Source organism: Gigantopelta aegis, chromosome 6 (genome assembly GCF_016097555.1).
Source record: "Gigantopelta aegis isolate Gae_Host chromosome 6, Gae_host_genome, whole genome shotgun sequence".
Taxonomy (NCBI): domain Eukaryota; kingdom Metazoa; phylum Mollusca; class Gastropoda; order Neomphalida; family Peltospiridae; genus Gigantopelta; species Gigantopelta aegis.
The window spans coordinates 47,967,695-47,979,635 of NC_054704.1; positions in this window are offsets into that span (position 1 = coordinate 47,967,695).

Genomic DNA, 11,941 nt, shown 5'->3' on the forward strand with positions numbered 1-11,941 from the left:
ACGTGATGGTTGAAACATGTCGTAACTGAGACGTGGTGGTTGAAACACATGGTCACTGAGACGTGGTGGTTGAAACACGTGGTAAATGAGACGTGGTGGTTGAAAAACGTGGTAACTGAGACGTGGTGGTTGAAAAACGTGGTAAATGAGACGTGGTGATTGAAACACGTGGCAACTGAGACGTGGTGGTTGGAAAACGTGGTCACTGAGGCGTGGTGGTTGAAACACGTGGTAACTGAGACGTGGTGATTGAAACACGTGGCAACTGAGACGTGGTGGTTGGAAAACGTGGTCACTGAGGCGTGGTGGTTGAAACACGTGGTCACTGAGGCGTGGTGGTTGAAACACGTGGTAACTGAGACGTGTTGGTTGAAACACGTGGTCACTGAGACGTGGTGGTTGAATCACGTGGTATCTGAGACGTGGTGATTAAATCATGTGGTAACTGAGACGTGGTGATTGAAACACGTGGTAATTGAGAGGTGGTGGTTGAAACACGTGGTCACTTAGACGTGGTGGTTGAATCACGTGGTAACTGAGACGTGGTGGTTGAATCACGTGGTAACTGAGACGTGGTGATTGAAACACGTGGCAACTGAGACGTGGTGATTGAAACACGTGGCAACTGAGACGTGGTGGTTGAATCACGTGGTAACTGAGATGTGGTGGTTGAAACACGTGGTCACTGAGACGTGGTGATTGAAACACGTGGTAACTGAGATGTGGTGGTTGAAACACGTGGTCACTGAGACGTGGTGGTTGACTCACGTGGTAACTGAGACGTGGTGATTGAAACACGTGGCAACTGAGACGTGGTGGTTGAAACACGTGGTCACTGAGACGTGGTGATTGAAACACGTGGCAACTGAGACGTGGTGGTTGAAACACGTGGTCACTGAGACGTGGTGGTTGAAACACGTGGTAACTGAGATGTGGTGGTTGAAACACGTGGTCACTGAGACGTGGTGGTTGAATCACGTGGTAACTGAGACGTGGTGATTGAAACACATGGCAACTGAGACGTGGTGGTTGAAACACGTGGTCACTGAGACGTGGTGATTGAAACACGTGGCAACTGAGACGTGGTGGTTGGAAAACCCTAGTTTCAACCCGTAAAAGTTTAGTTAATCTACAAACTTGTAACACATTTGAATAAAGTTACAATACAGTGAAACAAGAATCTAAAACTCAACTCCATAACCGTTGCTTCTCAGACGCACGTGCGTTTTTTTAAATATGAAAAATTTATTTTCTGATATTAAAATAACCAGGACGACCAGAAACACTTTCGGATGTACGGAAATAGATAATCTAAACAATAAAATATAAGCAATGTCTGATTTCAGTTATTAAAACCGGCTCTAATAGTGAAAAACATCTCTTAGTGTTTAAAAACTACGGTCTGCCACTTTAAAGCATAACTAACGGAACCGAAAATGCACCTCCACCAGCCACATAGACTTACTTTTCCTCCTTCAATAGCTCTAAGGCTTTTTAATCATTATATATTTTCCCCACTAAAAGTATTTCAAAAACCGATAGGCGCGCTGAAATATTTTCTAGACGATTTATGCCCCATTACTCGTGTAGATATTACAGCTTATTATGACGGTCTTAAAGATAGAAATAAATTGTACCGCATTGATGGTACATGGTAGTTTCGGAGCAGTGTAGTATATTTCTTGTAGTCGGTAGGAAAGATTAAAAATACTATTATTAAAAATTGGAAGAAAATGTTAGTGGCAATAAAACATATGCTCGCTGTTCAGATAAGTATTATTATATGTGAAATTTTATCATCTTTTGTTTGCAATGTTTTTGTTGGGTTTTTTTTGTTTTTGTTTTTTTGTTTTTGAACTAAAAACAAGAAGGTTTTAAAATTATTACAAAATACGGTATACTGACAAAGGGTGCAATGTTGGTAACGTCCCTTGTTTGAACTCTTGCACCATTGCGTACTGATACAAATAAAAAAAAGTAAAGTTTGTTTTATTTAACGACGCCGCTAGAGCACATTGATTTTTTATCTTATCATCGGCTATTGGACGTCAAACATATGGTCATTCTGACACTGTTTTTAGAGGAAACCCGCTGTCGCCACATAGGCTACTCTTTTTACGACAGGCAGCAAGGGATCTTTTATTTGCGCTTCCCACAGGCAGGATAGCACAAACCATGGCCTTTGTTGAACCAGTTATGGATCACTGGTCGGTGCAAGTGGTTTACACCTACCCATTGAGCCTTGCGGAGCACTCATTCAGGGTTTGGAGTCAGTATCTCGATTAAAAATTCCATGCCTCGACTGGGATCCGATCCCAGTACCTACCAGCCTGTAGACCGATGGCCTGCCACGACGCCACCGAGGCCGGTCGAGATACAAATCAATTTCTGTTGCTAATAACATTAAAAAGTTCTAATTAAACTGATAGCATATATAATAGTTAAAATGGTGGACTTATGTTGCATAATTTAAATGAAATATATATTTTAAAATGTAATGTTAAATTACAAAATATTAAATATGTTTAGGGTTGCGACCCTTTCTTTCTTGCCATTAATTTAAAAGTCCATTCTTAGATCTATGATATTTAAACGTTTTAAATCACTGCTGAACAGTATCCACTGAATGTGCAAGCAAACCGCTTATTATATGTCATTATTGTTTTTATTTTTTCAAAAAAAGTTTTAAGTTGATTAGCTATAGGCCTGCATGGAGAAAATGACGAATGAATGAATGAATGAATGAATGAATGTTTAACGACACCCCAGCACAAAAATACTTTTTTTTTTAATTTCCTTTGCTACTAATAGAAGGAGCCCGTCAATCTCGCCCAACGTCTATCTCGCCCAGTCTATACATTAATTAATTTTAATAATATAAACATTATAAACAGTGCCAATCCTTTATAAAATGTTCGGCGATTTCGCCCAGTACCAAATAGGATTTACGGCTATCTCGCACGCCACGGGCGAGATCGACTGGGCGAGATAGACGTTGGGCGAGATCGACGTACTTCTAATAGAATAGCAATTGTATATAAGATTTGCGAGATACCATTCGCGTCTTTACGTAAGAACTGAATCAAGACTGACCGCGACAGGCACCGAGGGGAGAATGTATCTCTGTGGTAGAGCGCTCGCCTGAGGTGCGATGGGTCGTAGGATCGATCGCTCTCGATTTATTTCGATTTTGTCTGTCTCAGATAGTGTCTGTGAAGTGTGCACATAATAATTAATCCCTTGCAGCTCCTCGGTAGGTAGCCATATGACGCCATTCATTCATTCCAACTTATTTTCGTGCTTATATCCAATTAAGGTTCAAAAACGCTTTCCTGGGCATACACTTCAGCTATCTGGGCTGTCTGTCCAGGACATTGGGTTAGTGGTTAGTGAGAGAGTTGGTGTAGTGGACTTACACCTACCCACTGAGTCGTTAAAACTCGCTCTGGGTGGAAGCTGGCTTCAAACCCAGTATCTACCAGCCTTATGTCCGATGAATTAACCACGACACCACCGATGTCGGTATATGACGTCATCTCTTCATATATGATTTTGTAAAGGGGGTGGGGGTAATAAAATTGTCAAAACGGTAAATCTGAGTTTCTCGAAGGGAAATAACCTGAACTTCCAATGGGATCGAGATCTGTAGGTAAGTTCGGGGCCATGTTCCGAGGAAAAGTTTGAAACAAGATTATCAGAGACGTGTTTTCGGGACCATTTAATTTTGTATTTTGTGTGGATAATGAATTTTTAAAAAAGTAACTGAAAAAGGCACTTCAAACGGCTTGGAGGTAGGGGGGGTGGGGGGTGGGGGGGGTGGACGACACAGGGGACCCCTTCTGGATCCACTTATGCATCCTCTTTTTCTGATCACTTGTCTTCTCCATGTCTGTCTGTCTGTCTGTCTGTCTCTCTCTCTCTGTTCATCTGACTGTCGGACTCTCCCTGTGTCTCTCAACTGTTATATCAAAGACCATGGTATGTGATATCCTGTATGTGGGATAGTGCATATAAAAGATCCCTTGCTACTAATGAAAACAAAATGTAGTGGGATTCTTCTCTAAGACTATGCGTCAAAATTACCAAAATGTTTGACATCCAATAGCCCATGATTAATAAATCACGTTGCTCTAGTGGTGTCAACAATTTGAGGTTTTACCTCCATTCATTTTAATTTACTGTAGTTGTTACCAAATGATAATCCAAGATCACTGGCTTAGACTGTCGGTGTCGGAGACGGAAGATGGTTCGCCATTAGTGAGAACAAAGTTAATGTAGTGGTCTTACATTGAGCTTTGAACCCAGAACCTACCAGCATTGGTGCTGATGACTTAATCACTAGAACACCGAGGCCGGTTTCTCAAGCATAAAACCAGTTCTCAAATTTATATATGCAAATCGTTTCATGTTAAAATTTAAATTATCACTATGAGCTTAACTGTGGTCTCTGAAATACAATACACATATTATTCTTTAGATTTCCAAATCGAGTGGATATACAATATTGTTTATTCTATTGACGTTGTGATTTGAAAACAAAACAATGTGCTCTAATGATGTCGTTAAAGAAAACAAACTTCTCTTTGTGTCATTCTCTCTCTCTCTCTCTCTCTCTCTCTCTCTCTCTCTCTCTCTCTCTCTCTCTCTCTCTCTCTCTCTCTCTCTCTCTCTCTCTCTCTCTCTCTCTCTCTCTCTCTCTCTCTCTCTCTCTCCCTAGCTCGTGTTTGTGTCTTCTCTTTTCCCCCTTTCTCCCTCTTTCTCCCTCGACAAACTATCAGTCTATATGCTAGACAGTAAGTAGTTGTAGTTTAAAGAGTGCAGTGCATTGTTAACTACATAACATAACATTATTTCCTTTCTAATAAGCATCAAGCTAGATCTGTTGGGAGGCTTTCCCAGAACCGATCCAAGGGACACAACTCCACAATATCTGTCCCGTCGATGTTCACATATTGGTTAGTCCTTGAAGAAAGAAATCTGCAGGCTGGTGCAAAATATGCAGAAGCACTCATTTATTATAAACCTATGCTAACACCGTGATTTCCCCAACCAGGGTCCAGAATACATAACTAAGTGGTGCTACTGTAATTTATACTCCGTCCAAATTAGCTGTTTAGGGATATTATTTTATTCCAAGATTCCGTAACTCGGCATCTTGTCTTGAAAGAACCGAACCACATTACATCGACAAAAGGGGAGGGGACTTACATAAATACAAGTGTTGGAAATGGAGGTGGGTGATGGTGGTCAGGGCAACTGCTCCCAAACTCTCGAAATTATATATATATTAATTCGCCTTTCAACCGAGGGGGAGGGGTGGGTGGGGTGGGGTGGGGTGGGGTGGGGTAATGCATAATTTCGAGAGTTGGGGAGCAGTTTCCCTGACCACCACCACGCACCTCCGCTTCCAACATTTGTATTTATGTAAGTCCCCTCCCCTTTTGTCGATGTAATGTGGTTCTTTCTATATATATATATATATATATATATATATATATATAGAGAGAGAGAGAGAGAGAGAGAGAGAGAGAGAGAGAGAGAGAGAGAGAGAGAGAGAGAGAGAGAGAGAGAGAGAGAGAGAGCTAGTATCCTCCTTTGCTAGCATCTTCCAATATCTATGTTACAGGAAGGTTAGGGGGACACGAACATTAATATTTAAACAAAATAATTTTACTTCGATAATTTTTTTTAATATGACTATTAATTAATAATTTTCTTCAAAGGGACAGTTCTGGGTTTGCTGCCACTGTTAAGATGTTGCCGAATAACAGAGACTTTCTAACGACTATAATTACATAATAAATACTGCGTAAACTATCAGTGACTGTATATTAAATGTTTTTCTGATCGTCCTAGTGTTTGTACTAGGTCAGATTTCACCTTATGTCTTGATATATGTAGTTTCGTACGTACGAACGACCTTATTGGGAGTCTAAATTCAGTTTGGGATACTTACAAACGATCAAAACTATAGTGGCGTAGGAAGGTGCCAAAAGGTGGGGGGAGGGGGCACACTTTTACACTATTATAAAGTAAATATAAATCAAACTGTCTGAAAAGGGGGGCACATTAAGCGAGCGCTTTGCCACTGGGCTACGTCCCGCCTGTATTTACTGAGTAATTGTAGTTGTTAAAAAAAATTATTAGTCAGAGACATCTTATAATGGCAGCAAATTGAGAACAGTCCGTTTAATGTTTCGTTTTGTTAGCGTGAATAATGTCAAAATTTGCCGAGGAAAAATTTCGATTACCGTATTTCCTGTAATAAATGCCAGGCCTCAAATAAGCGCCAAGTTTGTAACACTTTGCAACAAAATAAACGCCGAGACTCTAATAAACGCCGGGTAAGACAGCCGGAAACGGATTACTCCCTGGCATAATTTAGGCACTTAATGTGGACAAATAATATTAATTTGTTTATTGTTTTGTTAAAGTTTAAAGTTTTGTTACAGTTCGAAATTAAAAGTTTAAAAATAAATAAGATTGTAAGTTTGTAGTTTTTAGCTTTAATTTCTCAAATTTGTTTGAAAAAATAAAGGTCTGGGCCCCGTTCCACAAAGCGATCTTAGCGCTAAGATCACCTTAAATGCATAGGTTAGCTGTGCAGTTACGGTGATCTTAGGGCCATGATCTCCAATAAGTGCCGCTCTCGCGTTTATTAGAGGAAATACGGTATGTATGAATAATTACTTAAAATAAATGGAATTATTTTAATTCTCTTAATATCTCTTCAACAAAGTGTTACTTTCCAAAGTGCTACTTCAACAAATCTCTTAATGTTTCAAAATTAATACTCCCCAAAGTGTCGTCACACATTAAAATTTATAAGAGCTGTCTTAATTATCCCTCTAAATTGTTTATCGACAACCGCTAATAGTACCTTCTCTACGCCGGCCTTCGATTCCCATTTTTTTTTAAATTCAAAATAGACGTTGGGAGAAATTTTTAATATAAAAACCGAGAAGCGAAATAGCATTTTCTTTGCATGCAGTATAATTATTCCGCGAGAAAGCTCCATAAAACACAGGCATGCCCCTCATTATCTGAGCGCACTAACTGGCTATGACAGATAATCAATTTGCGTCTTTAGAAATTTTGTGGAAAGGACAATAATATATATAATATATTGAATTTTTAAAACATTATTATCCACATCTGGACCGAAACATGAGACCATGGGGGTGATATATTTGCAAATAACTGTATTTTAATTTAAAAAAATCTTTGTTAATGAATGTAGAAGAAAAAATACCTATTAAAAATCCTACCGTATAATTATCATAATAACCTAATCAATGACGGATAAAATCTACTTTTGACGGGGGTGGGGTGGGGGGGGGGGGCGGGGGGGGGGGGGGGGGCAGGACGTAGCCCAGTGGTAAAGTGCTCTCTTGATGCTTGGTCGATCTGGTAACGATCCCTGTCGGTGGACCCACTGAGCTATTTCGCGTTCCACCCAGTGCACCAAAGACCGTTGTATGTGGGATGGTGCATATAAAAGACCCCATGCTACTAATAGAAATTTTTTGCGGGTTTCTTCTAAAATACTATATGTCAAAACTAACATATGTTTGACATCCAGTAGCCGATAAATCAATGTGCTCTAGTGGTGTCGTTGAATAAAACTTTTTTTTTTTTTTACTTTTGACGTTACAATACAGTGTTCCTACAGTTTGTCGGGAGAAACAAAATAGTAAAACATGGAGTTTGAGCCGTAATGGTACTTAAAGGGGCGATCTCAAAGTTGTATAATGACCAAAAACATTAATAAATTTTTGTTGTGAAATGTAACGATTATACCTTGAATTACACACCAATAGAGCAGGTCGTAGCCAAGTGGTAATGCGATCGTCTGATGCGCGGTCCGAGGAGAGTAGATCCTTCGACCGAAGCACCACAGGCGCATAATTATTCAATACACGTGGAGGAAAGGAATTGAAGTGCCCTGAACTGTAATTTAAAAATATAATAATGACTCCACTAGAGCACATTGACTTATTAATCATCGGCTATTGGATGTCAAACATTTGGTAATTTTGACATATAGTCTTAAGCTGTATCCTAACCGGCCGCGAGCGATTATTTTAGAATCATTGATTTCAATCTCCGTATCCTAACTGGACGCGTGCGACGCGAAGGATAAATCCGTCGCGTCGTACGCATGCGGTTTAGTTAGGATACGGCAATTGAAATAAATGATTTCTAAAATAATCGCTCGTGTCCGGTTAGGTTACAACTATAGAGAGGAAACTCGTTAGATGTTTCCATTAGTAGTAAGGAATATTTTATATGTACCATCCCAGACAGGATAGCACACACCACGACCTTTGTTATACCATTCGCTAGGAACGAGAAATAGCTCAATGGGCCCACGACGGGGATCGATCCCAAACCGACCGCTAATCAAGCGAGCGCTTTACCTCTGGACTACGTCCCGTCCCTGAACTGTAATAAATTACCCGACTTGTAACACCTAAAGGGGCGAGACGTAGCCCAGTGGTAAAGCGCTCGCTTGATGCGCGGTCGGTTTGGGATCGATCCCCGTCAGTGGGGCCCATTGGGCTATTTCTCACACCAACCAGTGCACCACGACTGGTACATCAAAGGCCGTGGTATGTGCTATCCTGTCTATAGGACGGTGCATATACAAGATCCCTTGCTGCTAATCGAAGAGAGTAGTCCATGAAGTAGCGACAGCGGGTTTCCTCCCTCAATATCTGTGTGGTCCTTAACTATATTATGTCCAACGCCATATAACAGTACATAAAATGTGTTGAGTGTGTCGTTAAATAAACCATTTCCTTGTAACACCTGAATTGAATGCGAGTGCGTGCATACACAAAGGTGTCTGTATACACGTAAAGTATATGTAGTGTATAGTTACAGCCATAAACGTTAACAAAACGCACACTTAAAAACTTTTATTCATTCGTATATTTTATGTATGTATGTATGCCAAACACGGACAAAGTCACAGGAACAATGGAAGTTCTTTAACACGTAATCTATGAATAACAACCATTGACAATATGATGAGCAAACATAAATAATTAATTGTATATTCATAAAACGACTACTAATTTACAAACAAACAAAAACAATACGTATGTATGTTAACTGAAATACACAGAATGATACGTATACGTTATCTAAAACACACAAAACAATACGTATACGTCAACTAAACACACATAAAATTAAATAACGGATATTTTTTTTTTACTTCTCAAGTCTTAACTAAATCAATGAATTATATTTCATACTAAATCTTATATTCGTGCTTAATTGTATATACATGTATCTGTTTATTTAATAAGTGTTTGACAATTTAAATAACACAAAAAATCAAATTCAAATCCTTGTGTCTTAAATAGTTGTATTGTTATTGAAAAGATGTTTTGTACTGGCCATAAAACTCGTAATGCTTAACACACAAAACACATAACTACAAAAACCAAATTAATATTAATGTAAAATTGTAAATAGTGAATTTTATGGATAGTGGGTAGTGAAATACACGCCCTCTTGCGCCATCCTGTCTGGAACTTTCCTGTTGTAAAGAAGGCATAATTCTAAGTTTCGTTGTTAAAATCTGTAATCGTGTCTACATCCAATAAAGGTTCAGGCACGTCAACCCTGGGCTCAACCACTGGATATGCCAGTGACATATTCCAGGGCAGGGTGGGGGAGGGTTGGTATGTGTGTGTGTGTGTGTGTGTGTGTGTGTGTGTGTGTGTGTGTGTGTTTGAAGCCGGTGGAATTTACAAAACCAAGTCAGTGGTAAGCCTAAAGCCTACATGACTGCGGTCAGCGGTCTGGAAAAAAATTAAAGGCCAAAAGAGAAAAGCGTTTGACTGTTCAGCCGAAAAGAATTCAGGCGATTTGAGCAATTTAGACAGGTTTTCTAAGTACTCACGAGACAAAAAATATATACCGAAGAACAAAAGAAAAAGGAATCTAATGTTACTTTTAATTAATTAATTTAAAATTATTCAGTTTCTTAAATGTAAACTTTGTTTAACCACACCACTAGAGCACATTGATTGATTAATCATCGGCAATTTATTCGGTTTGATCCCATTAATGTTTGTGTGGGTGTGTTAAAATTATCAATGGCTTGTGAACATTTTACACCCATAATGACAGTCAATTTAACGAATAAATTTTACCATGAAAAAAAAAATACATGCATACTGTCACATATTTAAGAACCTTATTTCTCTAAAAATGGATAATAAATGAAAATTACATTAATATTTGGAAACCAAATCTAGCTATCGCATCACCTTAACTGAACCATAATGGAGTGAAATCCATGTCAACCCTGTTGACCAATATTTGTTTTTGAATTATAGACCATTGCCATAATTCAATTATTTTTACGAAATATCATTAATAAGTGAAGTATGGTGGCTACGTAGATGGTTGAATAAAGTACATTTAGGGAGAAACCAAATTTATATATTTTTTAGGTAATACTTTGTTAGGTCTGTGACAATATGCCTTTAAAACATTCGCGTTTCTTTTGTTGTTCGGTATATTAGTAATCAATGGAAGGGGAAATTGACGTTTTAACCACAGAACTTGTCCAGTAATCACCATGCCTATACATGCGTAAGAAAGACCGATACCAGTCTTTAAGTGGTGATGGCAGTAGCGGATCCAGAAAATCCATTTAGGGAGGGGGGCCCAGTGACGTGAGGTGGAATGCCAAGGGAACTTTGGGGAGGTTTGGAGGGCGATCGTAAAGAAAATGAAAATTAATATATAATAAAATTATAACTGTCGCAAAATTTAGGGGGACGCCCTCACTCCACCACCCCCCCCCCCCGCCCCTTAGATCGATCCGCCTCTGGGTGGGATGGGGGGGGGGGGGATTTCCTGCCTCTATAACAATACAAATGGACTACCCGTGATTCTCTGACTGTTTAAGAGGAGTTATCACCCTGACTCCGCATCTCTATCCAGAGATAATACAAGGAGAGTAATATTCAGCTACCCTTAGCATGTGAATTTTGAAATACAAATAGTACGTACTACAAAAGGATTAAATATCATTGCTCAGTGTAGCAATATCTTAAATGGTTCCCCATAATATGATTTAGTGGTGAAATTAACCACCTTGCTCTGTTGTTGTTTGGGCGGGGTTTTGTTGTTTTGTTGTTGTTTTTTCTTTGTTGGTTGTGGGAGTTTTTTTCTCGGGAGTTTTTTCTTCTCTTTTTTAAATGTTTTTAAAACAAAAACTGAAGTCTGAATTGTTGCCCGAATGAGTACGTTTTAAAAATAAATGAAAGAGTCCTAACAACACATCAGTGGATTTGATTTTCTGCAGAGCAGTTACATCCATCATTTCGGTTGTTTTTAATTAATTTCTCTTAAGAAAATTGAATGGGTCTCGCGTGCGTTTTGCAGCACGATATATAACCATACGTAACATTTGCAGTGTTATAGTCGAATTACATTTTACTGAGGAGAATGGGTTTATTCAGCAGACGTTTAGTCCCATATACAGTTAACCTTTACGTGTATTCAACACTAGCGTATTACGGTACCTAATGGATTTTTACCCTGACTGCTAAGTGTACTACGTAGCAACGATTTTCAGAACTGTTATAATATTGCTCGGAAGAGATTAAAATAATGTAGACTGTGCAATAATTTGTATATAAACTTTGAAAAGTGCTGATTTATTATATTCAAGGAACATACTTAAAGCTGTAGTAGTCTTTGTCGACTGAGTTTTTAACAAAATGTATTGACGCCATTTTCTCTGATTTACAGTACTGGAGAAACATCATCTCACTGGCGGATTCAGAAGGGGGGGGGGGGGGCGACACCCCTCCTCCCCGCCTATTTTTAAGAGTCCTTTTTAATTATTTACTGGGTTTTTATAATTAACACTAAACGACCCTGAAAACGCGTCTCTGAGCATTTCTATTTG